The sequence below is a fragment of the Varroa destructor genome, unplaced genomic scaffold (genome assembly GCF_002443255.2).
Source record: "Varroa destructor unplaced genomic scaffold, Vdes_3.0 BEIS01000007.1, whole genome shotgun sequence".
Taxonomy (NCBI): Eukaryota; Metazoa; Arthropoda; class Arachnida; order Mesostigmata; family Varroidae; genus Varroa; species Varroa destructor.
The window spans coordinates 24,708,058-24,733,808 of NW_019211460.1; the positions used below are offsets into that span (position 1 = coordinate 24,708,058).

General features: G+C 45.9%; 1 protein-coding gene and 1 long non-coding RNA gene across 5 annotated transcripts in view; both read right to left on the reverse strand.

Annotated features, from left to right (window-relative positions):
* Positions 1 to 9,242, reverse strand: part of LOC147754479 (uncharacterized) — a 34,302-nt gene extending 25,060 nt beyond the window's left edge. Inside the window, exon 1 of the long non-coding RNA XR_015316778.1 lies at positions 8,079 to 9,242. This is a non-coding gene — a long non-coding RNA (uncharacterized LOC147754479). The remainder of the gene's footprint in view (positions 1 to 8,078) is intronic.
* The window catches only part of LOC111255035 (uncharacterized), a 564,494-nt gene that overhangs the window by 172,420 nt on the left and 366,323 nt on the right, over positions 1 to 25,751 (reverse strand). The gene's annotated exons all lie outside the window — the stretch shown is intronic.

Genomic DNA, 25,751 nt, shown 5'->3' on the forward strand with positions numbered 1-25,751 from the left:
TTACAAAATAAATTATCACGCATTATACTTTTTTTTTTGTAATTATTCCATGGCGCCACACCGCGATAACGGACACAAACATGATCATAATGAAATAAGCCTGCCTAACAAAGTGTTACGATGCGTTATCATTTCATTAGAATACACAGTGGTCTCTGTGAGTGTGTCTTGTAATTTATCAAAGTTCGCGACCAACCAATATCTAAATGTCGAATGTTTCTATTGCTACCTTTGTTGACGGTTATATTAAAGCTAACTTTATGTTGAAGTTTTGCAAGTTGGCCTCGCTGATAACAGCGTGAATAGCAGCTCGTTAAGGAATAACAAAATGGAAGACCAAGTTAATGCTGATAATAACAATAATGTGGAAAATATACCAATAAATGAATCAGAGATATATATATGTCGAAGTATTATTGAAATAATGTTACCACTGTTAGCCAAAACTATTCAATTTTCAAACAGAGGGGCGTACTTAGCGTTTGGTTCTATACTGAAACCTCAATATTTTTTTGGTCTCATAACGATCGACCAATATTTCAGCTTTGCTCGTTTCCGCTACTACTTTTGCCTATTATAACAATACTATAGTTGGGGTCCAGCAGCACGTGATTCACGACCCTCCATTGACGCGGCGTTCATTTTGTTGTCCTGATACAGAGTTCCAGGCAGCAGAAGTGATAAATGTTATGTTCGGTGCTCGTGCTACGTCGCCGCGCTATCCAATTCAAGATATTATTTCGGGAGAAATCCCCTAACGAAGCATCAAGTGGTACCTGTTACTATAGCGGACACTGTCATCATATATATTTTGTTGCTGTTGTTCTATATAAGGACTAAGCAGCAAGGACCAATAAGGGGTGCGAAGTTGAATAAAGAGTCATCGTCGGTGGTGACGTCCTGCACAAAGTTGTGTCCCGACGTTATTATCGATTTACGGGGTGACGCCATTAGCGCTCTCAGCATCAAAACTAATACATCCCGTGTCGGCTGTCGACACCTTGCGGCTCGATGCCAAGGGATGAAGATATCTCCGCCCACAAAGTTGCTCAAACGATCCAATTAGCTGTTCCTATGCAAAAAGGAGGCAACACTGAGTATGGGCAATAGCGGAGGTCTCTCTTTGCAGCACAATGGCGACGAGTGAAAAGGGGGAGGGACCGGCAGCCGTATTCTACAGGCGTGACAACTAATAAGACCACGTCTAGTACTGGTAGGCATATATATATATATAGGAAAATCCACTTCACGTAAAAGATTGTCTAGTAGCGAAAAACCATCTGCTCGTCAAATATTACAATGGCGAAGGGCATATTCTGAATATCGAGCAACGAATAAAGCTATCCAGTTTGGGAATCTATTTCAAAGATGAGATACCAGAATGAAGTAATGCCTGTTGCTTTAGCGGGCATTATGTGCGAGAGGAAACGTAAAATTCAGTGAAAACAGGAGATTGCTCTTTAACTACGAGGCCGTGCGAAGTGCAGCTGTGACGCCATATCATCCCTACGGGTTGTCTCTGGACTGCAGTTTGAACGCAAACCATATTGGTGGTACTTATGTATATAGAAAATTTCCTAAAAATTATGCTAATAACCATTCAGCTCAGTAATCAATAATCCGCTAACTTTTTCAACGACACGACCAAAGTGGCACTCCAAAGTGCCAATGCTAACGTTACGATCTAGGCCCAACAGAAAGAACATCAGCGTTGTCGCCACAGCTGCTGCTACATGAACGGGTGGGACTTTTCATTCCCGTCCGGTCGCGAAAGTGGGCTGGCGGGTTGACAGTGCAGGAGGCATATTGGTGGCTGGCTGACACCGACAAACCGCGCTTGAGATCGTGGACTAGCTGGATGGACAATTCGTCATCCCGTCCTTCAGTGTTTAAATGGGACAGGATACCTCGGTGGCGGTCATTTTTGCGCAGTTGAAGCAGCACCAGCATCAATCAGTAGCCAAAGAAGCCGCACAAGTGATTATTGAAGAAAGCAATGGCGATTATGTGAATGTGCTGTTTCTCTGCTGCTCGACAGAACAAGCTAGTAGAATCTGGACGAAGACCGAGCAGAAAAGCAGGAATGGATCGAGATCAAGATAAAGGTTTTTTTCTGCTGCTGCCATGAGCAGCACCAAGACAACAGCGGAAGCAGGCCGTCGGATGACATCGAAACACCGTCTGTGCTGGAAAGAAAGAAGGCCTCCAAGAGTGCACGAGAGCAAGGGGGCGGGTGGAGGAACGAGAAAGTCGTTGCTAAAGATATAATGAGCAAGAGAGAGAGAAAGAAGACATAGCCGAGTAAAATAAGAAGGGCAATATACGGGTATATCGTATCAGACGGATATACAAAGACCAGAGAATTGTAGCGGCTAAAATGGCCGACGTTCGATGGGTGACTGACTGACTGACTGGCTGGTCGGTTAGATCGCCAATCAAACGGACGGACGGACGGACGGACAGTAATGGCAGACTGAGGCGGCGACGGCTGTCATTGGTGCCCTAGTATCGGCAGTAGCTTCAGCAGAACTAGCCGTAACCAACGGAGAACAAAATCTCGTTTCACTGAAATGAACAGTTCGAAGTTGGCAGAAGATAGATCGAGCAGTCGCGAGTGACGGCGGCGGCGGTGGTAATAACTGAGCGCCTGTCTGCTCGCAACGGGCCGGCTGGTAGACCAATTGACATCAAATATTAAATACAGATAAGTAGCCATGGCGCAAGTGCGTTTGCGCTATACGTGTTGAATTGCGTCCACACATACGTATACATAGACACGCACAGCATCAGGCACTTCCATATCGACATCCGGATATTGCGCGTTGCGTCCACCCGGCTGATTTGATCAGAGCGATAGCTCTGGACAGACAAAAGACAACATCGCTATCATTGTCGACACGAAAAGAGGATTGCTCTTTGCCGTTTTTCGAAAAAAGGAGGTAACCGCAACAGCTAAAACGACAGCTACATCGACGACGAAGACCTTCGAAGGGGCAGATAAGTTGGTTGGGAAAGCACCAAAGAACTATGGAAAGTGGATGGATCTAATTGTTATAATTAATTGCTGTCGCCACAGATCCGATGCACTACTAGGTACGATTTTACCGATCGCTCAATCAATCTAGCTGGTCAACAGCCTGTGGGGGCGACACGCGGATATGTGTGTTCTGGGCGGTCCATGTGTGCCTGTCATAGAGCGAGGATAAGTGGAGGCATGGTTTCCGGCCAACTGCTGGGGTCTTATCTGCTTTTTGTTGTTATAATTATTTGTCGTATGAGGCGGTGGGCGACAAACTCTCTAGGTATTATCTTATCTCACCCAAGTATGTTTGACTCAGCTTAATTCAAGATCGCCTTTCCTGAAAAGGTAACGAAAGGGAAAGGTAGAAAAAGAAGCGACGACAATACACGTTCAGGAGCAGCCCCTTCCTGTTTACCTTTAATCATCTAATCGCATTAGTACTAATAAAAGTGGCGGACAGCGCAAAATAATGATACCATTGGATAGCAATAGAACTTTTCAACCAAAATCGACCACTTGATCTACCTATCTGCTGGAATGGATGCGTACTAAACTCAATGTCACGTGTAGTAGTTCCCACGTTAATGTAGCACTGCTCTGTCAGAGAGACAGGGTGACACGCCGGCTGAACTAAACTGCGACCACCAATCCGGTAGAAAAATAACAAGAACAACTCGCTTATCAGCTTTGTCCCTCCGCCAGCTGTAACGCGTAGCAATCTGCCAGCTGTAAACAAGAAAAAGGCCAGGCCATTAGTTCGACAGCCTTGTTTAGCATCGCTAGCTTCTATGATTTACAATTCTGTTTTACATAGCAGTTGCACTCGTAGGGGCAATGACGGTAGCAGCAGGAGCAAACAGTAGGCACTCGCTGCCGACTGCTTGGAGCGGCTCGAGTGGCCACCTCGCGTAGCGGAAACAGTGATCTAATTACTCAGAAGCGGTTGAGTATAGCACGAGTTGAGCGCCTTTGCCCACGGCTACAGTTTGCTGACCAGACACAGATTGTACGCTTACCGGCTCTCGGTCTGTTTTCGAACAAGCTTATCTGGTAGGTCCATGAATAAGCGCCTACGAAATAGAATAGGCTTTCCCTATAGGGCTGAAGGATGACGCCGTCATCGAAGACGCAGTCGAGTACTCAGCATGGGGGTGATGAAAACCGTCTCTATTGCCGTAGCCTGTAGACGCTTAACGAAGCCAACCGTCAGTCCATCAAAGCCTGTTCTCTCATCTACGACCGACAGAAGACAACAAAAACGAACCGCCCAAAACGTTGCACTAGTGGCTGTGGTGGCAGGATTCGTGCTTGTCGTTGGTCTCAATGTCGTTACATCCGCGCTACTCGTGAAGTTTATTGACGGTTGCATTGGCATATAGTATGCTTATTAACTGTAGACGATATATTAAATTTGAAAAGCGTTATATTATACGACAAATGAAACGTCGTCAAATAGATCAACGAGACAAGTTTTCAATTGAAAACGTTTCGAACGAGCGCAATCAAGCTCCCAAATTTATTATAAACATGAACCATCTAAAAGGAATTGGTACTTTGAGCTCACACTACACTTCATGACTCATAGGATTTATATAAAGTTCCATGATAAATGTGTAGACATCAAAGGCGTAGATTTACTTATTTCGAAATGAACTATTTTTAGGGATAGCACCCTAAATCGTGCAACCCCATCTACTTGTAGCTTTTTTGTTACCCATCAATGATAGCACCGACTCTCCTTGAGTGCGAGAAGCTAATCACAGTATTTTCCTGAAGTCTCTCGAAGGTCCAAGTTCAAATACGGATCAGAAGGCTCTCCAGGCCATCAATGCTAAACGTTAGTCATATGGTTACACGAATAAATGGTATTTTGCTCTATTAACTCAAGCCATTGGAAAGGCACTGACGAACCACTTGAGATGTACGCATTCTCCACATGTTACCTTCTGAATAATTAACATGTGCTTACATCTTCTAGCATGTTTTCCAAATCCATTACCTTGATGGTAAATAGATATATTGTACGGTATTAAGCCAGAGTGACATAATGAAAGCCGAATGATAGTGAGCAGCGTATCAGCAGTATCGTCTGATATCCTTTTTTTTTTTCATTATATTATTTATTATAAATGTTTGTTTGCAACTTTCTCGAATATATATATGATTGACAGCAAAATCACAAAAATTGTTCAAGAAAAATACAACAAAGAGAACAGGTGCAGGTTTCTACCGTGCTCGTTCATCTGAGGTTTTCTTTGCATCCGCCGTTTACTTTACGGTAGCCCCTGTACGTATATGTCTTTTATCTCATAAGTATTTACAAGCTCGACAGACGAAAAAATCTCCGAAGTCTGGTATCGTCTCATCTGAGACGTGCTTGACGGTCGTCGACCAGAGTTTTGCTTTGCAATAAGTATACCTTTGAATGTCTTTACATTTGAACGAGTTAAACGCATCACACGCGCGGGGAGATACGAGAGCGCCGCCTAAGGTGGCGCTCCATTTGGGCGGAACTGACCGACGCGGCTGAACGGTCGGTAGTAGACGCTGCACAGGCAGTAACGCGAAGTCACAGACAAAATATAAGAACGAAACAAATCCTTGCGCTGTTGCCGCTCTTCGTTTAACTGATAGTCAACAAGCGCTGTACAGCGAGAGAAACGATACGTGAAGATTCGAGTCGGCTGATAGCGGACTAGGACACATGGGCAGAGGTAAAAGGGAACAGCATGGTTGCCGCTGTCAGCGCCTTCGCTTCAACTGGCTAAGCGACTACTGGCACTGGCCTGAACAAACACAACGCGGCCTCGTCAGACGGCAGTATCATCATCAACAACTATCTCACACAAGGCAGGTAGGGATTGCCATTGTCATGAACGTTTCCAGCGGCAAAAGGGCTAATAGGGGCGGGCAGTCGCATAACCCTGCAACGTCACGATGAGCGGCTCGAAGGAAGCAGACCTAGCTAAGGAAGATATCAGAGGCAAAGGCAGTGGCAACGAAAGAACATAATTAATAACATTTTCTTATGCGTCCTCCGGTTCTTGATAACATTGTCGATTGCATCTTGCCTTAGGCTTCGTTATCGTTACTATGCTTTAGGTTGTCTTTCTCCCTGTTGTTTTGTTGTCGTTGTTCTTTCGGTTTCCCGCACTGGCTCAAAATCATGACAAATGAACACACGCAAGCCATGCTCTGTGATCAAGCAGCTGGGCGCTTCGCTAAAAGAAAGCTCGGCCGAACCTTTTTCTGTTAGGTCTATCTTTTTCCATCATGTCTGTATCATATGTATTTTCGCGTGTTTTTGCCCCCGTCCGAAAACGAGGCTGATTTTTTATTTTTAGCTTCTTTCGCTCGTTCTCTTTAGTGCATTTTTTATGAGTGCCTTTGGAATAGTTGTAGGAAATGGGGCGGGTAACATTTGACATAAGATTTTTTTAAAACAATTGTCTTGGGAAAAACCCGTACATTGAATTTCTCCTCGGTGCCAACTGAAAGCCCCCGACGAGGAATACCGAACGGCAATTCATATACTTCAGCTTCAAATGAAAAGTTTGGGCCGAAAACGCCGCTTAAAAGGCCGAAAGGTTATCTCTGAATAGGGTCGTTCGTAATACTATTTGACAAGAAAAAACGTAATGCAGTTTCTCCTACCTAGCATTGATACGCGAGAGGAAAATGTTGCAAAACGATGTCGGCTGAAAACTGAATCGATCTAACATAGAGTTCTGCAAGCGAAGTGCAAGCGAGGCCGCACGTCAAGCAGTTAGTGTCAAAGAAGTCATCGTGTTACATTGTAGAGATGTAAAAGAATAAATATATTATATGCAGATTCTCTCTAGGACAGATCGAGCCCGGAGCCAGCGCTCCGGGCTCGATCTGTCCTTTTTTTTTCTCTTTCATTCATGTCTCAATTTTCTCTTTCACGTCGACTGAAAGCTGAACCAATTCACGAACGTTTATTAGGCGTTCGCTTCTGTCCCCAAGATGCCTTAGGGTAGGTTGGAGACGAAGGCCGAAAGCTGACCCGAACCTAGAAAGAGGACCAATTTTGTTTGCATTCATATTGCGATTAAATTTTTGTACGTTTTCCTGAACCCTCGAAATAGTCCAACTCGCTTTAAGATACTTCCCTTGATACCCCCCCCCCCCCACACACACACACACAGGCATCCCTATAATTGACAATGATAGCTTAATTTGGCCAGCTTTTTATTTGATCTCAGTAAAGAACTGTTTCTTCAGTTTTAGATGAAAAGGTAACGTCGTTATCGCTGGCAGCGCTCTCGTTGTCAATTGTAGAAGCAGAAACAGTAAAGAATTGGTCGGTATGGTATCGTGCTTCTTTTTATTCGTTCGATACAAACGATTTTATTGGTCCACCCGGGAAGATTGAAAATCAAGTTCTCAGTTTTAACGAATGATTTTGAAATACACAGGGATGAGGTACCGTGGAACTGACAAGCAAATGGGAACACGATATACATCGAAAATCTTAAAAATATTTTCAAACTGCTGTCTGTTGCACATGGCCCGCTGATCTTGTCGTTTTTGCTCCCAGCAACCAGGTATCGCCATATAGACGTCTAAAATATCACGTGAACACCGAGACCGTCTTTTTTTTTACTTTATATAATATGCTGACTCATACGTTTAAAAGTTGGGCTGCCTTGCCTTGATTGGCCTTACAAAGCAACAATAAAAACAAAGCCTGATTCGCAGAATCAGCAGTGCGCATCACTTAAATCGAACGAAACAAGCGATTAACAGACCCATCTCGCCAGTATTTATTTGCTATCAACTTGTCTGCATCCTAGTCGCCTTCGGTGACTTATGTTATGTGTTTGTGCCTTTCCTTGGCCTTGTGACATATTGCTGCTATTCACTCGGCTCATTCGGTTGACTTGTTCTTGTGTGATCTCTAAAAAAATCGGCGAATGGGCATAATCACCTCCCCTTTGGTTCATATACTTTCAGCTTCCCGCCGGAATACACTAACGAACTCTATTAGATAACGATAAAACAACAAAAGCTAACTAATGCCGTAAGAACTCACCTAGAAGGGAGGCGTTCCTCTTTCGTTCAAATATTCCAAGTTGATCATTTCCTTGGTGTGCATTATGCTGATGTGCATACTTATTTGCTTGTAATGGACATATTTTTTGGCTCTATCTTAGAATTATTTACGTTTGCAGTCACAGCACCACCCAGTTACCTGCCTCTCTGGTCGAGGGCCCGCTAACTGTAACAAATAATTACCAATCTAAAAACGGAAAGGAACAAGTCTATCCGTTGCAACAGCAGAAAGGTGCTGAATAGCTCAACAAGTGGCAATAATAGCAGCCTCAACGGGAACAGAATCTTCCAAACAGGAAAAGAGGATGACTGGCACACCGAAGGGTTTGAAAGAACTAACTCCCACTTACGCCGCCTACTGCTCCCTAATTCCCCTTTTGTCATGTTTTCAGAGTTCATGTTCTGAGTTTATGGGTGACAGCAGGGCGCTGACACTTCATCTGAAACTATCGCCTTGGGCCCTCATGCCGTCTAGGAAAAGGTTGGCGGCGGTGGCGGCTTGAAGAAACGACAGCGGAGTAAATAGAGAATCGCGATTCTCGCTGGAAAACGTAACGCGCTCCCCCGCTTTTCCTCACCCTTCACTATTTGTCGTCGAGACGAAGGGAGTGACAACGACGACGTAAACGAGAACAGAACAACGATGAACGACACGGACTGATGCGTGAGATATTGCTCTTACGAGCTGTTCAAGTACGAGCATAAGTTTGCGTACGACTTCGATGGTTTCGATCAGATCATCGTGACTAGCCTCTGACATGCGCTGCAACGCCCCCGAAGATGGTAACAGCAGTAGTCCAAGTTGTTGTGAGTTGTGCCAGGGACCACTCAGTGATGTTCGTGGATCTCTCGGATCCTTCAGATGACTCGATCTGCTCGCCCGGAGATTGTAAATACGCGCCGTTACTGTTAATTGTGCTGCTATTGCTACCACTTCTGCGGAGTCGACCTGGCTGCTATCATGGGGCTACGGCGGCGGAGTTGCAGATAGTGGCCTGTTTGCGTTAGCGATATCTCAGCGCTGCTACAGCTCTTCTGTTTAGTAGCGATGCTACTCCTATCTGGTTCCCCAACTACTGATGGTGATTTTCCTACCCCGCCGTCACTGCTCGTAACAGTATTCTTCGAAGTCACCACCACGGTGACATTACCTCGCGTAGGAGGATCGAGTCACGCTCACATTCGTTGCTTCGCATTGCTTCGGTTTCGGGTGGACGAAGATGACAGCGGCAGCGAAAGATTGCAATGATAACAAAAAAAAGACGGGGACGATGTCCATGTAGATGCCAAAGTCGTCTTAACACCGTTGGCTGGTTTGTTGCCAGTGGTAGTAGTTACGCCAAGAAGAACTCACCTGGAATCCATCAAAAAGTCATTAAAATCAACGTTCATGAATCAGTACCACCATAAGCGTCGAGTACTTGTCGAAAACTACATGAGTCCGACTTCCACGTATAATTGCTATTCAACTGCCTATTGCCCAGGAGCAGCTGGTTTAGCACAGACATACAAAGAAGCATCATTTGGTAGTGCTCTTCGGCGTTTTTGCAGGTTTACATATACTTCATCAGTGTAATGACATGTGAAATAGTTGTCTGTACACGTCCATATAGAATATGAATATTTGCATATCTCTCCATGTAACAACAGGGTAATTGTGTGTGTCGTATGCCATCTGCTCTATCATGATGTTTCGGTGGCGATTATGAATTCGACCAACTCCATATCACTCTCATGAATGTGACGACCTATCCAAAGTAAGCTGATGTAAGGAATATGCTACTGACAATGAGAGAGGCAGGTAGTAAAGGAGACGCAAAAGGCTGGATCGCAGTGCAGAGACTTACCGAAAAGTTCTCCATGCTACTCCCTGAAGCTTAACCGATCGGAGTTAACAAAAGCAGAGGAGAGAAGCAAAAAAAAACACGAAGCTACATAAACACCAGAGCCCCCTTTGCCTCGCTGTGTGATGCGTTTACCCCTTCTTCTTACACGTATTCTTTTGGTTTTTCTGCCAAGAGGTTAACTCATGATGGCGAAACAGTTCATCACCACAGACCATCCCGTCAGCGGTAAGACAGCTGGTGAAGTTGGTGGAAGTGACACTCCATCGGAGTGTCTGTTCCCAGACGAGCAGCGCTTTGGACGTTCATACCTCACCCATTCTATTTCCTGCTCGCAACGCTTAGCTCCTCGAACACTTTTCTTCAGTTGGCTTTTTTCATCGAATGCGGTCATCTTTTCTACTTATTTTTCTTTCTCTATCTCTTAAACCCAAAATGCCAGACAGCTTGATTCTTTCCTTTTGGCCTTTGGTTACTTGCTCATCTCTTCGTGCACTTTTGCGATCGTTTTCGAACGCCGGAAAAGAAATTTGATTGCTCCCCTTCTATCGTTCTATCTTGCTGCCCCCTTTTCGTCCGTCCACTCATTCACTTCTGCCCACGCGTTTCTGGCCTTTTCTGTCAATTCTTTATACAGTCAGTACCGGCCAGAACGTAAGCTATTTACCCATCTAGTCTATTTGATCGGGTACCGTTACGCAGCTGCAGAGTCGACGCCTCAATAACTAATGGCTGCTCTTTTGTTGTGGGTTATATCCCCCTGTTGTTGCTTTGCTTTTTCGTGCTAGATTTAATACGCTTCGCTTAGACTTTATGCGTCTTATTTTTCCGCTTGGGGTGCTTGCATCATAGTTAGTTGGTGTTACTTACACGGATACTTTGCATCCAAACTCACCCCTGCGCATCACTATCAAACAACATTTCAAAACGCACAGCAGTGGCCTGCAAGTTCTAGTTTACCCTGGAGAGTTACAGCCTTCTTCGTTATATCACCGTTTCGACCGGCGACCAGTTATTACCTTTGCGTCAACTGGCAGTACCTTTCTTCCGAACGATAAACAATTGACATATTTGTGCTAGATATTCTTCTGTATATGCGTGTTCTCCTTTGCCTTTTTAGTTTCCGTCGTTTGACGCTTGTACTTTATCACAGCGTTTTTGCGATACACATACATATCGCATACGCAAATACATTGCATAAATATACATAAGTATACATATGCGCTTGTATGTGCGGAGCAACTCTGGTAAGAGAACTGCAATTGCTTCCAGTGTTGCTAGCGACAAGCAGTGGAAAACGCGCCGTTTTGCCCCCCCGCGACCGCCCATCCGTTTCCATACGTTTGCCCTACGTTGGTTCCATTCGTTGCTGCCAGACTGCGCGGCGACGCCCGAAATGATGACGGTGTTATTGCTCCTGTTGCTGGCCATGATCGTTTACCTACCCATCGCTCAACATGACGCCGGTAATGACACGCACAGAAGTAGCGGTTTGTAGCAACAAATATATAACATGTATTAAAAGGACAACAATGACGGTTGTTTTTTATGGCGACAACGTGCCGTCTGTGAGTGAAAGAGAATGAACCGTGTTGTAGCTCTCCTTAGAAGTGCCATCGATCTGCTGACAAACTGATTAATTTCAGAGGCGGACAAAATGAAAACCAGATGCGGCTCGCCCGTACCGCATTTAGGCTATAATTATAATATCAATGTTTACGCGATCGCTAACAAGGAAGAAGCCATTGCTAGGAACATTGGCACCATTATCTTTAGCCCTTGACGTCTACGTATGGACAGAGGCAAAGTGCTTCAAAGGCAAACGAGAGACAGACAGACAGACAGACAGAAACTCTTCAAAAGCGAATTGTCCTTCGAGTACAGCCAACTCGAGACCGTAGTATCAATAAGCCTACTCAATTGAAGAGGGCCTCATATTGAAGATGGACGATGTAATGAGTTCTATCGAACAAGCACACATCTTAATTCGCTCATTGTAGCTATGCCGTTTTTCGCTGTGGCTTGCTAACCCACCTACGTGTCCAATAATACAGTGAGCTATACTTGCAGTACCAACAGCAGCATAAGAAATGACACAACATGACGTAATGATCGAAATGAAGACATCGCTGCTCTTCAGCACTGGACCAACTTGACCATCCGGACATAGAGATAAATTAGTGCTACAGGTAGAAGCAGAGGAAACGTATTAGTGGGGCAACGGTTGAGGGTGATTTCATTTGGACGAGATTAAGTATATCAAGCGATTATCAACAAACATCATAATAGTCATTAGTTAACAGTTAGTTCTCCTAAACTTGGTTTCATCTCTGTTGTTTTCCCCCGTACTGCTATCCGATTCCCTATCCGATTTTGCCCGAGCTTCTTGCCTCTTCTTGGCTTAGTTATACTATCCATTGGCTATCGGACGTAGTAGTCTGTGGAGCGCCTGTTTCTGTAGCAATTACGTAGCAACGTTACACAAGTTGAATAAATAGTGTTTTGTCATACAAGTTCGATCTGTGTAACTTCCGGCTGTACAAAGGGTGACACCGCTACCGCAGTTCTACAGAAAACAGGAAAATGATCGCTATCAGAAATCACATGGTGGTCAGTCGTGCCCTCAGGTATGGTTGACTTCATTATCATAATTTGTATAGGAACCTCGATGTACTTCATCAAAAACCAAAAGAAATTAAAGACCGCATAACGGATAAATCAATCCGCTTATGGGATTGTCATTGTTTCCTACTGGTTGGTTCCTCTTTTACAAAAAGATAAATACACAAATATGGAAAGTTGCCAGAGATTTATGGGGTCATTTTCCACGAAACGTCCTGTTCGTGCCAATTGACAAAGCAATGATAATACCTACCCACAGAGGCAGTAACAATGCTGAGCTATTGAGCATGTGTTGCCGCAATCGTGTGTATTAATCCATTTGATCACGTGGCCTGCTAGCTTCACTAGGAATGTTCGCATTTTAAGGTTTACTGGCACTAAGTCACAGGCTTCACGTAAGCATGTCAACAATTATATGTGCACACGACATACTATCCCCTCGTTCGCTCTACATAACGAACCGGGTACCTTACGCTTGCTAAAAACGAATTGCTCTTCTTGGGAGTAGTTTTAAATCTAACTGGTCGTGTCCGGACCAACTAATTGGACTAGAACAGAAATAAGCGCTAAGTCGGCTGACTATAACCTGAATCATACTCCTGTTTTTCGCAGTCGTGGTCATCGGCACTTCCAAATTTTATGCCCCGCGTTACCATTAAAATGCAGATCCTCACACTGTTGCTCCTTATAGTCGGCAATCGAACGTTAAACTGGCAGCTATTTCTCTTTGTCTGCTTCTGCAAGATCGCCAGCTGCCATAATCCCCTAGAATCGTATTACCCAGTAGCGGCTGTAAAGCCAATAAATTGTAACAATATCTCACCGTTGCGCTTTTGACCGCATTATATTGTTCTGCTCACACAAACAAATTCCAGCAGCTAAATCAGCGGACTCATCAGCGAGGTGAATAAACATCAACCCCAAATACAAAAACAACGCAGACACAAAAATGCTTGTAAGGAATTTATAATGGCACTGCTGGCAAAGTCAACTAGGTACCTGGAATTCTCTTTTTCAATGGAAACATATCATTTGTCACTCTCTTTCTTTGCCTGCTTTTCAGGCCTATTTCATCGAGTGAGAACCTTTGCCCAGTCAAAAGTGACTGTTGTGCTGGGAAAACAGCCGTGATACCCGCCTTCTGATGTGAATAGAGTTCAGGCATTTTCTCGGGGCAATATTTACCCTACTGGGACGCCTTGACTACCTATAGATCTAAACATCCCATACGAGGTAAGCGTACCGGGGCAGATTTTCCAGGCTGGAGTCAGGTAGTTTTGAAACCATTGAGCGGCAGGAACACTACTCGAGGAGACTGGGAGTGAAGGCGAACACGACCCTAATTTATACGAAGTGGACAATGAACCCCGAGAGACTAAACCAGTACATGTATTTTTAAATACTTAGACCGGGACGACCTGGGGTAGATAAAGGGTAAGCTGACTACGGCTTAAATTAGCGACCGTAGTCGGACTAAAAATCCTATTGATAAACGCATGTAAATGTGACGCTAGATGTTTATGATCCGTGTGTTACTGACCAATGCCTTCTATCGGGCTATACATCGGACGTACGCTATGTCCGATGCAATAGCAACAACAGTAACATTTATATTTTTGAATACTCCTCTAAGGGCGTAAACTGCGTAATATTACTGTTCTTTATCCTTACAAAATGCAACGGCGTAGAGCTATTACGAATTGTCAGCGGCACAGCTCTCTTTGTCTTCGTTCTTCATGTCTCCGTGGAACGTTTTTATCGGCAAATCATGGTGATTAAATCCATCACCTACACACGAATACGGCGAGCAGAAGAAACAGAAAAAGTATGCAGGCGTTGTGTGTGTGCCCCGCACGTTATCAGGTATGATGAAACGATTTCTACGAAACGAGTTTGTTGTGGAGCAAAATAACACAACTGTCTGCTATTATTAATCAAAATAGAGTCACCTTCTAACTGAGCGTGTAATTCGCTGCGCAGTTCCCCCATAGGACGGATCTTGATTTCTAATAGACTGGTGATAATATGTCTCGCTTGAGCGACTTGCGAACACCATCACCTATCTATTACCTTTCATGTAGTAGAGTAATCATATACAGAGGTAAGCGGAAATAAGTAATGCAATTGCACGCATGAGGCGCAAACGGCCAGCTAAGAGTCCCCGTGTTGTTAATCACACGTTAACCGAGCTCTCAAGCTGACACGTTAACATCAGTACAAAGTTATCGCTCGATTTCATCAAATCAAGGTCCAGCACCAACTAACTTCATATCTTGAGTAGCAATCAGATACGCCTAAACCCTTCCACAGATGTTTGCCTTAACTCAGAACAAAAAAAAAACTTGTCACAAAGGACAATTGAAATCTCGAGAGTGACGCATACAAACACGTACATGTCGCCATTTAGCCAGTTGCATGTTGGCATAATTAATGTCTCTCTCTCTCTCATATGTATATATATATATATATATATATGCCTTTTTAGGCAGCCACGTACGGCGACTTTTCAGCTTCATGAAGGTACACGTTGGTACGCACGCGATGAAAACTGACGTCGTTTGCGCCCCCAGATACCTTTCTCTTCGTGTCTCGAAAATGCAAATTGACAAGCCAAGCGACGACAACAAAGCAACGCTAGAGCATTATAAAGAAGACATTGCACGGATAATCTTCGTTGAAATAATCGCGTGGGACGAAGACTTTTAGCTTGCCTGCCGATGCAGCCAAATCTGTATCTATATAATACTAGTGGTTATGAAGTGCTTGAGCAACGATAACAGCAGCAGTGGCGTGATGGTAGATGCCATAGCAGATCAGGTTCCCTTACACTTCCAACTGCCGGCTGTTTCGATGGACAGTCCTCAAGGGCAACATTGAAACCCATTAATTCGAACTTGCACCAAACTCGGGCGTTCCCTTCGAAGACCGCGATCAGCTTTTCCCGCTGCCTCCGTCTATATTGAAAATTGAATGCCCACTTCTATAGACATCACTCACTAAATTTACCGCGTTCGCCACAAGACGCTTGCCACTCATGACACCGGCGCCCGCGCGGGGCCGAGAAAAGTTCAGCTGAACTCAGTTGATGAACGCATCCTCATCGTCAATTGATTGACCAGCAGGCTGGCAGCATATGGACTAGGTAAAGGAGATCGATACGACACGATGGAGAACGAGCGCACTGGGACAAACGTGATGGATACGAAGAGACAAAAAGAGTAGAGATCGCTGGTGGCTGGAAGCGGCGACAGATTCCACTGCTTCCCGGATCGCCGTATCCCTAACCACGGTTCAAAATTTACCAAAGAACAGCTTCGTCGCAACAGTAGCAGCAGCAGCTGATAATAGTGACTTTAATTAGTGTGGTAGCGTCCTGCGCTTATGTGCGTTCGTACTTATTTATCGAGAGGACGCTGAGTTGTGCATACTTATCCAGAAAAGGTAGCGCACGCGAGTCGAACGAGCATGAGAGTAATACGTATGACGAGGACCAGCTTGCTGTTTCTGTTCAACGATCTGCCCTGCCAAGTTACCAGGCAGCCGACAGACGTCAGACGTGTGGATAACTGGCGGAACGTACATCAGCAGATTAGTTCAAACTATACTTGCCCAATGGCCGATAACGGCAAAAATGCTCGATCGGTTGAGCTGAAGCAAATATGGAACGATGTGCCAACTGCTCAGATATTCTCTCAGTGCTTGCGTCTCTATACAAATCAAAGGGACATCTCGCAATACTCTGATTAGTATTACACCGTTAAACGTGTAGCCAGCAAAAATTGCTGACACATCCACAAGCTAGTACGGTCCAAGAACGGGAAAAGAATAAGCGAAAATCTTCTGAATCCTGAGAGAGCTCGTCGCACAAGGCGACTATGCCCGCCTTTGTTTTACTATAAGTTTTATGCATAACGCTAGCTTACTCACAAACGACGATAGCCAGCCAAATGTCAATTTACGACAGCAAACGAAACAGTAGAGCAATATTGCAATGACATAAGATACAAAAATACTTGTCTTAATGGGCAGCAGTAGTCTTCGGATATACCCGCACATATTGGTATGTACGTGGTCCCATATAGTATAGCAGCCATACAAAACAGCTCCCAACCTGCAAAAGCGGCACTGTTGTCGCCAATGTTATTTTTGTACTTTTTCCGTATATGACAAGATTTTACATTTCGCTTCGGTTGATTGTATCGGCATAAAGAGTTGGCGCCACAAACGCGCCCACGCCCACAAAGACACCCAGGCGGATGCATGCACAGAAATGGGGCAAGCAAGGCGTGAGAGTTGGTCACGTATAATATGAAGACAGGTAGCTTGATGTTCTGCTTACGAGAACAGCGGCCACTTTCCACTACGTGTTGGTAATGCCAAGATCGGCAGCCTGTTGTCGCCGCTGTTACTTTAAACAAGGCCGCAATCGACATCGTGCCACAAACATTGCAACACGCCATTTATGTAGCTATCGGTTTCATCAGCCGCGTTTCCGTAGTAGTTATCGTTGTTGCTGCTGCTATTGCCGGCGTTATGGCGCTCCCCAATTGGACAACGTCAAGCATCTCGTCTGATAGAGTCATCATGTAGTTTCATATCTTTCACCTTACGCTTTTTTAGGGCAAGTAGAACGATTATTTTCGCTGTATCATCGTCGGCATCATCATGAGTATCATCGCCGTCACAGCCTTTTCTCTTTACCAGCCTTCACTTGAGCTGAATTCGTTTCATTTGCCTGATTCTCACACCACCTTATGTCGTTTGAAATGCCCATAACGACGACGACGACGACGACAGCGGCACCGCGTCGGTTACGACGCTCGACGTCTGTGCCGAGCAATGTATTGTATGATAGAATGTGAGATGAAGACGCAAAAAAGGCCTGACTAGCTGCCTGCTTGGCTGAGAAGATCTCCTTTTCTAAAAGCGTAATTTTCATATAGAGATGACCTAACAAAAAAGTGAGGGAAGTGATCCGGACGTTGGACGGTCGGATAAAACTGTCGGCGATCCTTTGCTCGATGCTTCTTTCTCTCTCTCGCTCTCTCTCGGCTTCATGTTCGGTCTTGCATTCTTCTGAACGGAAGCGGCTTCGAATAGAGAGTAAAAATGTATCTAAATGTCGACTTGATCCTTCTCTCGACGAGTAATAAAACTGTCAGCGTTTATCTCGCACCTAGCATGATCTATTGCGCATCATGTTCCTTGCTCAAGCTAGAAACCTATTATAGAGGATTCTAAAATAACTTGCATTCTACGCCCCCTATAGGACAGTATAGGCGTCCCTGTCCAGAAAAGGCAACATAAGATTTTGATTTTGCGTAGAATAATGCATTCTATATGTGTGTAAGTTAGTTCTGATAAGCTTGCGTCGCATCAGATAGCAGCCTGTCTAGAATCGGCCCTGCCGGTTAACAGAGGACTAAACTTGCGCAGGCCTAAACGCCTCCTCTACGTACGACAGATGCTCGCATACAAAGCTGACGCTCTGGTCGGTGATACTACTTTGCGTTGGTTCCAAGTTCTATGACACAGCGTAGGACAAGTACTAACCACCCGTTGTATCATACAGTCAATAATAGACTATACGTTAACTTGAACGTGCTCGATGCCCAGGGCGGGCTGACGAACAAAATGAAAAGACCCGAGCTGTAAAACGGTATGTATGAAAACAAATGCATATGGTACATATCTGCATACGTGCAGATTCTATCTATTCATACAATTTCCATGTCATCTTCGTTCCTCAGTAGTCTGCGGTCGGACCTGTGAATGTCCTCGTTTACCAGTACCATCGCCCCGCACCGGTGCCTGCCAAATCAAATTTTTTAGTGAATGTCATCAATAAGACACGAGAAAAGCCCACATAGCTCACGTTTTCAGTTAGCTAGGAGAGCATTGTTATTAGATTCGTCTGGCTTTTCTCCAACAAGCGGTGTGGCAATAATATGCCGCCATGGTAAGCATTTGCTAGCGCTTAAATTTGAACTAGCGATGGTTTATGTTTATGGCCACCATGGCAAAGTACTCAAAAAAATGCGTTTAACCCATCTATGCCACGTCGCCACCACCTAGCAAAGTTTGGCGTAGTCCTATCAACGCGTAGTTGCGGATGAACTGCACTTCGGTAATAAAATTCTGCATCAGGCGTACAAGTAAAAACAAATACGCTATATAAATTCACTGTGTATTTCAGCCGACGATGAGCCGTACGCCGAAGGAAAATACGTTTTGGTAGATGAGCGACAATTGTCGGATTATGGGTGCAAGATGACCTACACGATAGTGGCTCGACGTCTGGTACTCTTTCAATGTTTTTAAAGGGTAGACTTCTTGTCTGTCTCAATCGTTTTTCATACAGCAAAACATAGGAACCCTTATGGCCGTCCGATACGTTCGAAACGAACGTTTGTTCATTGAGTAGCTTGAGGACCATTTACGTTGACGCCCCGTTCGAATTGAGTGACTGATAGAAGATAGCCACATGTCGAGCTGTACTACGGTTGGCTAATACCCATTGGCGTTAGACGTCGACAACAGCGCAACAGATCGTGCCAGCAACAACAACTACCTCATTTGATAGCTGGACCTCTAAAATTAACCTATGTACCGCGTCGTTATACTGAACATATAACTATAATGATCTTTGACAGTATTAATAATTACCGACGTTACTATGAAGCGAATCAGAAGACGATAACAACGCAGGTGACTCTCATTCACGCTGAGAATCATTACCGCTATCAGCGGCACAATCGCTGGCCGACTGTACCGTCGTATGTTAATACTGAAAATATGATTATTATCATCACTCCACAGCCGCCAGACCGGCATAAATGATAGCCATCTGTTGCGTCTCCCTCCAGAGGATTCGCTATGGCTGCTATCGCGGTCGGCATCATCGCCGATGAGGACAACGGCGACGACGATGATGATGTGCCTGCGAGCTACGAGTTGGCGCTGTCATAGCCGACGATGACAACTGGCCTATGACCACGGCAAGTAAAATGGCATCCAACGAGTGTAATGGCCAGCAACCTATGGGCAAATACATGCAAGGACAGAAAATAAGACCGTTCCTCGATAGACGACCCACTTGTGTGAAGGAACCAGTGCTGAGTCCGGCATGATCGAGCAACGACGTGAGCTAACAACGTGCGCTGCAGTGCCGACTTTGCAAGAGTGCTGCTGCTGTGCCAATGTTCTTCGTCGCTTGCTTCACTCTGTTTTTCGTCCGCTGCCTCTCCACCGCGGCCGTCGCCTTCGCCGTGCCGTCCGTGTAGCTGAACTCGCTCCGGCACTCCGGCCTGCGGCCGAGTCACCCGGCTAATTGTCGGCTTCGGTGGCCGCGGCGGGAGCAGCGGCGCTGTGGCAACTCTGCGCTGTCAACCGGTCGTTCATCATTTTTGTTTGGCCAAGTCGAACCAATGCGCAAAAGCGTTCACCTGCTATGTGTTGGCTTGAAACGCTAACAAGTGAGGCAGCGACGGACGGCCCAACGAGGAACGTTCGCCTGTTCAGCTGAGCCATTGGCGAGCTGAGACGCTGCTGGTACGGCCGCCCGAGCAGCATACGCACTAAGCGTGTGAGCGTTCGTCGAAACGAAAAAAGCATATATTTGAAGAGGATGTTATGTTTTTTGTTTCCTACAGCCAGATAAACAAACATGGCGCATAGACTGACCAACAGACAGGCGGATATCGTTCATACTCAGAGATGCAAGACTAGACAAAATGACACAAATACATTTTTCTTCCTTCCATGACTAACTCGTACAGGCAGGCACGCGGCATACACACGCCCCCAGTTCATGTTCTTCTCGAGTCTGCGCATATTTTTATGATGCCGTTCGCGTTTCGAGGCGCACACACAGCGCCGATGGCGTTCGTGGCGACCTTACGCTGTGAAGCTGCCAGCTAACATACTTTCTACTGCTGATTACAGTGCAGATGCACGAATGAGTGCCGTCGATAGCAATAAGGAGCCAAACTACCGACGACGAGTAAAAATTCTAAGGAAGAGGATAGCTACGCTCATCTCAGTTTAGATGCTTCTATCCTGATAGTCTTCACAGCACTCAATGGTCACTCTGTCGGTCGGCCACCCGCTAACCCAGCGTAAATGTCAACGCTACCGTTCTGTTGCCGCTGTTAATGATAGATTGCTTGAGAATTCGTTACAACAAGTGGTTGTATGCTATCGTTTCCGTAGGCCCCGTGGAACGTCTGGCCGAATGGCGGCAACGACAACTGTTTAGCAACAACTGCCTAATTGCGGATTGCAGCTGCAAATATGGTACCACATAATGAACTGTATGACCACATATGACGTGCGGCTCCACGTCTTCTTACACAGTACACGTTGCAATAACAGCTGGCGGGAGTCAGACAGAGCTTTGTCGCTGGTCGCTCCTAGACGCAAAAAGCGGAAACGGGAAAAAATAGCACGAGAAACTGAAGCAGTACCTTTAGTCTATCTAGCCAAACGAATATTTTCGCGTCGTTCGGCCCTTTGTACTGTCCACGTACGTGATAGCTAAGGAATATGTCTACTAAATGCGGCAAAACACCTGTATGATTCGTTTTCGAGCAGCAGTAGTATCAGCAATGTCGTTCGCTTGTCACCAATTGCAAAGGAGCTTGGTACTTCGGAACTGACTGGCCAGCTGGGTAACCCGTGCCAATTTTACCACTGCTGAGCAGTGGTGGCAGCAGCAGCAGCAAAGGCTGCGATTGCAATGGAGCATAATTAAGAGCCGTCTTAGTTGTCGTCCATATTCAGAGAGCGATGGTGTGATACCGATTCGATAGCGGCGTCGGCTGGGGCCGCCGCCGGTACGCTTAGCGTTGCTAGCGCAGCCAACACTGCCTCCTACCGCTGGAACCATCACCTACTCCGGCTAGCAATGACGAACAGGAGGTGACCTATCGATGGGAACGAATGAACGGGAAAAACGAAGAGGTGGTCGAGGGTGAATGCTGGCCGTGAAAGCCATGGCGGGCGGGCGGACATCCCACTCGTCGATAACAACAGGTAACAGAAAGCACATAAACCAGGCTGGACAAACGGAATCGACTCAACACATAAAAGCAATACACTTTTTCATTGTCCACTATGAATGGACGCAACATTGCTGTGCTGCCTACTGGCGAGAGAACTGAGGGGCTTTTAGGCTCGCAGGGACGAAGCTGAGCGATCTAACGCACTGAATTGCTTTTCTCAGTCAGGCCCTGCTGTCTTCTTGACAACTGTTCCGATATCGAGAAAAGGCCACACTGCATAGGTGAAAAGTGACGCGAACCCAACAAATAAATTAGTTGCTTGATTTCGCAGTGCCGTCACACATTTAGTCCTCTATATACCCAAGCTGGCGTAACACTTAAAGGAGATTCAGAGGCCTCTGCGGTTACAGTTTTGGTCAAGGCCTGTCAGTCAATAGCCAGTGAAGACGCTAAGCAATGCCAAACGAGTCTACCGGTGTGAAAGTATATCGTATGAAGTATGAGTTTATCAAAAGATGGTTAACTGCGTTCTTTTTTCTTTTTTATTGTTCTAGCGAGTGTTATAGATTCTCTAATGCACCATTGTGACTGGAGGCCTTTGCACTCAGAGCAAGCATTATAGTTCTAGACAAACTAAGTACACAGTTTCAATAGATACTTCCTGCAAATAGCCGTTAGCACCATTAGCACACGAGTCGCGTGACATAGCGATAGCCTGAAAAAAATTCGCAGGCTTCCGTTACGTACGTCACCGGCCGCTTGTTTTATGTCGATTTCTGCCCTTAATTAACTGAAGCTGTTTACAGAGGCCACGATTGTGCGCGTCTGGTGTTTCTTCAGTCCACGTCATCAGTACGAGACAAAAATAACAAGATGCCCTTTTTTTTTTGTAAGAGCTGTACTGTATAGTCTCTAGTGTGGTAGGTCGTTGACCGGTTCTTCGTCTGTTGTCGATATTCGCTTTATAGCCCGGTTTATCTGCTGTTGGGACGCGTATCTTGTTGTCTCTGCTCGTCCTGGCATTTCTTTGATCCTCTTCCTCGTTTGCATCCTCTGAATCTCTTAGCTTTTTATCGCTAGCCTCGTTTCCGGTTTAGCCCAGTATAGCAGCAGTAGAAGCAGGAATGAGGGGAACGAGAGGAGGAGCGGAGTGGGGGGCTACAAGCAAGTGTATACATACAGCTCATGCGATCCAAACAGGTGGTTGCAGCAGACCTAGCAGCAACAGTATCGTTGTGGCGATGCACACAGCAGCAACATCAACAGACAGGATGTATGGTAAGTAAAACGTACTTGTTGTTTGTTTATCCCCCTTACTGGCTGCCAGATCTTCGGTAATCTTTGCTCCACGTTTTTCTCTCCGCGCTCCTTCATTTTTTCATTAGCTTGCTCTTTGCTTTTCAGGACTGGTGGATATATGTTTTCTCTGAGGATGGACGTTTTTCTGAGTGACGGTTCGTACGTAGCTACGTTCCTGCTAATATGTAGTGTACCTAGACCTTGTCAGTTCACATGGCAGTATGAAGCGGTCAGTAAACAGTAGGCGTCTAATGTGAACGCAGATTTGTGCGTTTACTACTAGCGTCACCAGCCTTCTGTCGTTTCCCCGTCTAGATCATTTCTTTCCTGCCGTCGCACTCGGCAGTCATTTGGAGAGGCTGAAGACAGCCGGAGGAGTCAGAATCGTGAACGGACAACAGCTTCCGAGGCAATGACAGATACCGACGAAGGTAACAGTGCCAAAGGACTTGAGGGCATTCGTATTCGCAGTAATGAACTCGCATAGGATTCGTCTGTCGCTCAAAGGACCAGGTAGCATGGCTGGTGAAACTGGCAAATGCAGCGTAAGCAGGAGAGGAAGCAGATAGGACAGCATCAGCAAATATAGCTGATAGCGGCAGAAGACTGCTGGAGAGTTAGGTGGCGTGTTATGTGTCGTCTACTTCTACGTTCATTCGAATGGAAAAACGGCGATGGCAAAGCCAGCCGTCGGTGGCATCGTCAACAGCAGAAACAACAGCAGCAGTAGGGTCAGACCCACTGCTATGATCACTGCAATGGCCACGGCTGCTACAACTACTGCTGCTGCTACTGCTTCTGCACCTATCAATGCAGCGTGAGCTTCATGAACCCAGCTGCAGACCTCCATCTGCCCTTGTGCTCTTTCTTTCTGTCGGTATCTTCCGGTATGCGTTTGTGCGGTGTGAAGAATACGGGAGCGAACGGCTGATAGGAACGGTTGCGCGTCAAGAGAGGCGGAGAGGGGCAAGGCTCGCAGCATTACGAGTCACCAAGAATGAATTCGCCCACTATTGCAATCCCCTCAACAAGCCAAGGTTATCGGATGACGCAGTCGGTTAGCCAGTTAGTCAGCAATGTAGCTGCAATGACGTTGGCGACGCTGTTGGCAGCCCACCACTCTGCTGGCCCCAGTGTCTCTACCATGACTGCCCCGCTCAATACTATACAATGTACGATGTTTCAAATGTATAATTGGCAACCGGCTGCTAGACGTATGAGCAAAAAATGTCATGGCTGCTACCTTTCGACCCATTGCAACAGCCTACACACGCCGAACCTACTCAGACAAACAACAGCGATAACCGGCTGGCTGGTTGACGGAAGTCCGGCCGGCGAAGACCACCAGTCATCAACTGCGATGCAGTAGAAAGCAGGTTGTATTTTTTTTTGTCTACCTCGCACTATGTACGAGAGTTAGTTTCACTAAATATTTCGAATTTTACATCCGGTATCGCCATTAGGCATCCCACTGTGGACTGGCCCCCGGCGCGAAGCAAAGCTTGTCGATGCTAGGATTCGAACCCAGATTACCATGTGTTACTCGCTGTACTGGCGTTAGCTAATCGCGTGCTCCAAGTAACAGCAGCAGCGTCTAGCTTCGTGAGACGGTCACGGTGAACTGGACGTTGTTCGTCAAAAGCGGCTGGTAACATGAGGAGTAGCTAGTATTTTTTGTGGCGCGCAAGCAGCTTTCCTTATTGACACTTACTGCACTGCTATAAATTATTACCGCCGAAATCCCCTTGCATATAGATGTGTTTATGTGCATACGATTTTCGTGTCGCTATTGCCCGATATGCCGCGACGTATGGGAACGTGTACGCGATATGAGGGCGCCCTTCATGTATTGCTAGTTTGTACCCTCAAAGCGACCGTCGAACAGCCATTGCTGAGACAGAAAAGCGGCTCGACAAATGCTGCTGCTGTTGTTGTTGTTGTCAGTATGAGCATCACCGACATTATCGAGAGAGCAGTACTCGGTTGCAGTCCCTTTTGTTACTGACGCGCTTTACTCTATTTCTGTCGTGCCTGCACGTTTCACTGACGCTGCATCAAAGCATTGCTGTTTTTCTTTTTCTGGAAATTTATGGATAGGGGCAGGCAGGCAGGCAGGCGCCAATGGACAGGGGCTTATTGCAGCTCTAGGGGTAGCAGCAGCTCAACAGTCGGAAAACGCACGTTGTCAGCCAATAGCCACCACAGGTGAATCAGCAGGTGTCCGTCGTCGGTCATCCTCATCGTTGATCTGGATGACGACAGCGGCGGCAGCAGCGGCGAGTGCCGACTACTCACCGCTTTGCCCAACTTTTCTAGTTTGTCGCAGTAATGAGATCTGGCCTACTGTTACAAAGATCGCGAACGCCAGCAGCAACGGCTGCCATATATAGTATGAAGCTAGCTGTAAATCGTATAGGCGGATCGGCCTTCTTAGCAACCAGCAGCACGCTCGACGTGTTTTCCTGAACGATCGCTAGCAAAAGCCCGTTGTTGCAACTGCTATTGTGTATCTGTAAATAAATATTACATGAACATGACCACCACGACCGGCTGCGTCACCGCCGCCGCCACATAGCCTGCTAACCGGCCACATGTGCAAACCTGGAAGCAAACAAGCTAAACCTATTTGACGACGTCATATATCTCCTATCTCTCCTTACCTCGCTCTTTCTTGACGTATCGTGCTCTCTCTCTTTGTCAGTGTCACATCATTGCGACACATGCGCTGTTTCTGCCTATGCAGTCTCTGATATTTTTTTACAGGGCGTGCTTATCGCATTGCTGATGCTGCTGGCAGATGCTGCCACAGCAATGCTAGAGGCGTGCTGAGCTCCGATGAGACGAGACGGATATTATGACACGCTTGTTCCATTACACGTACTTGCT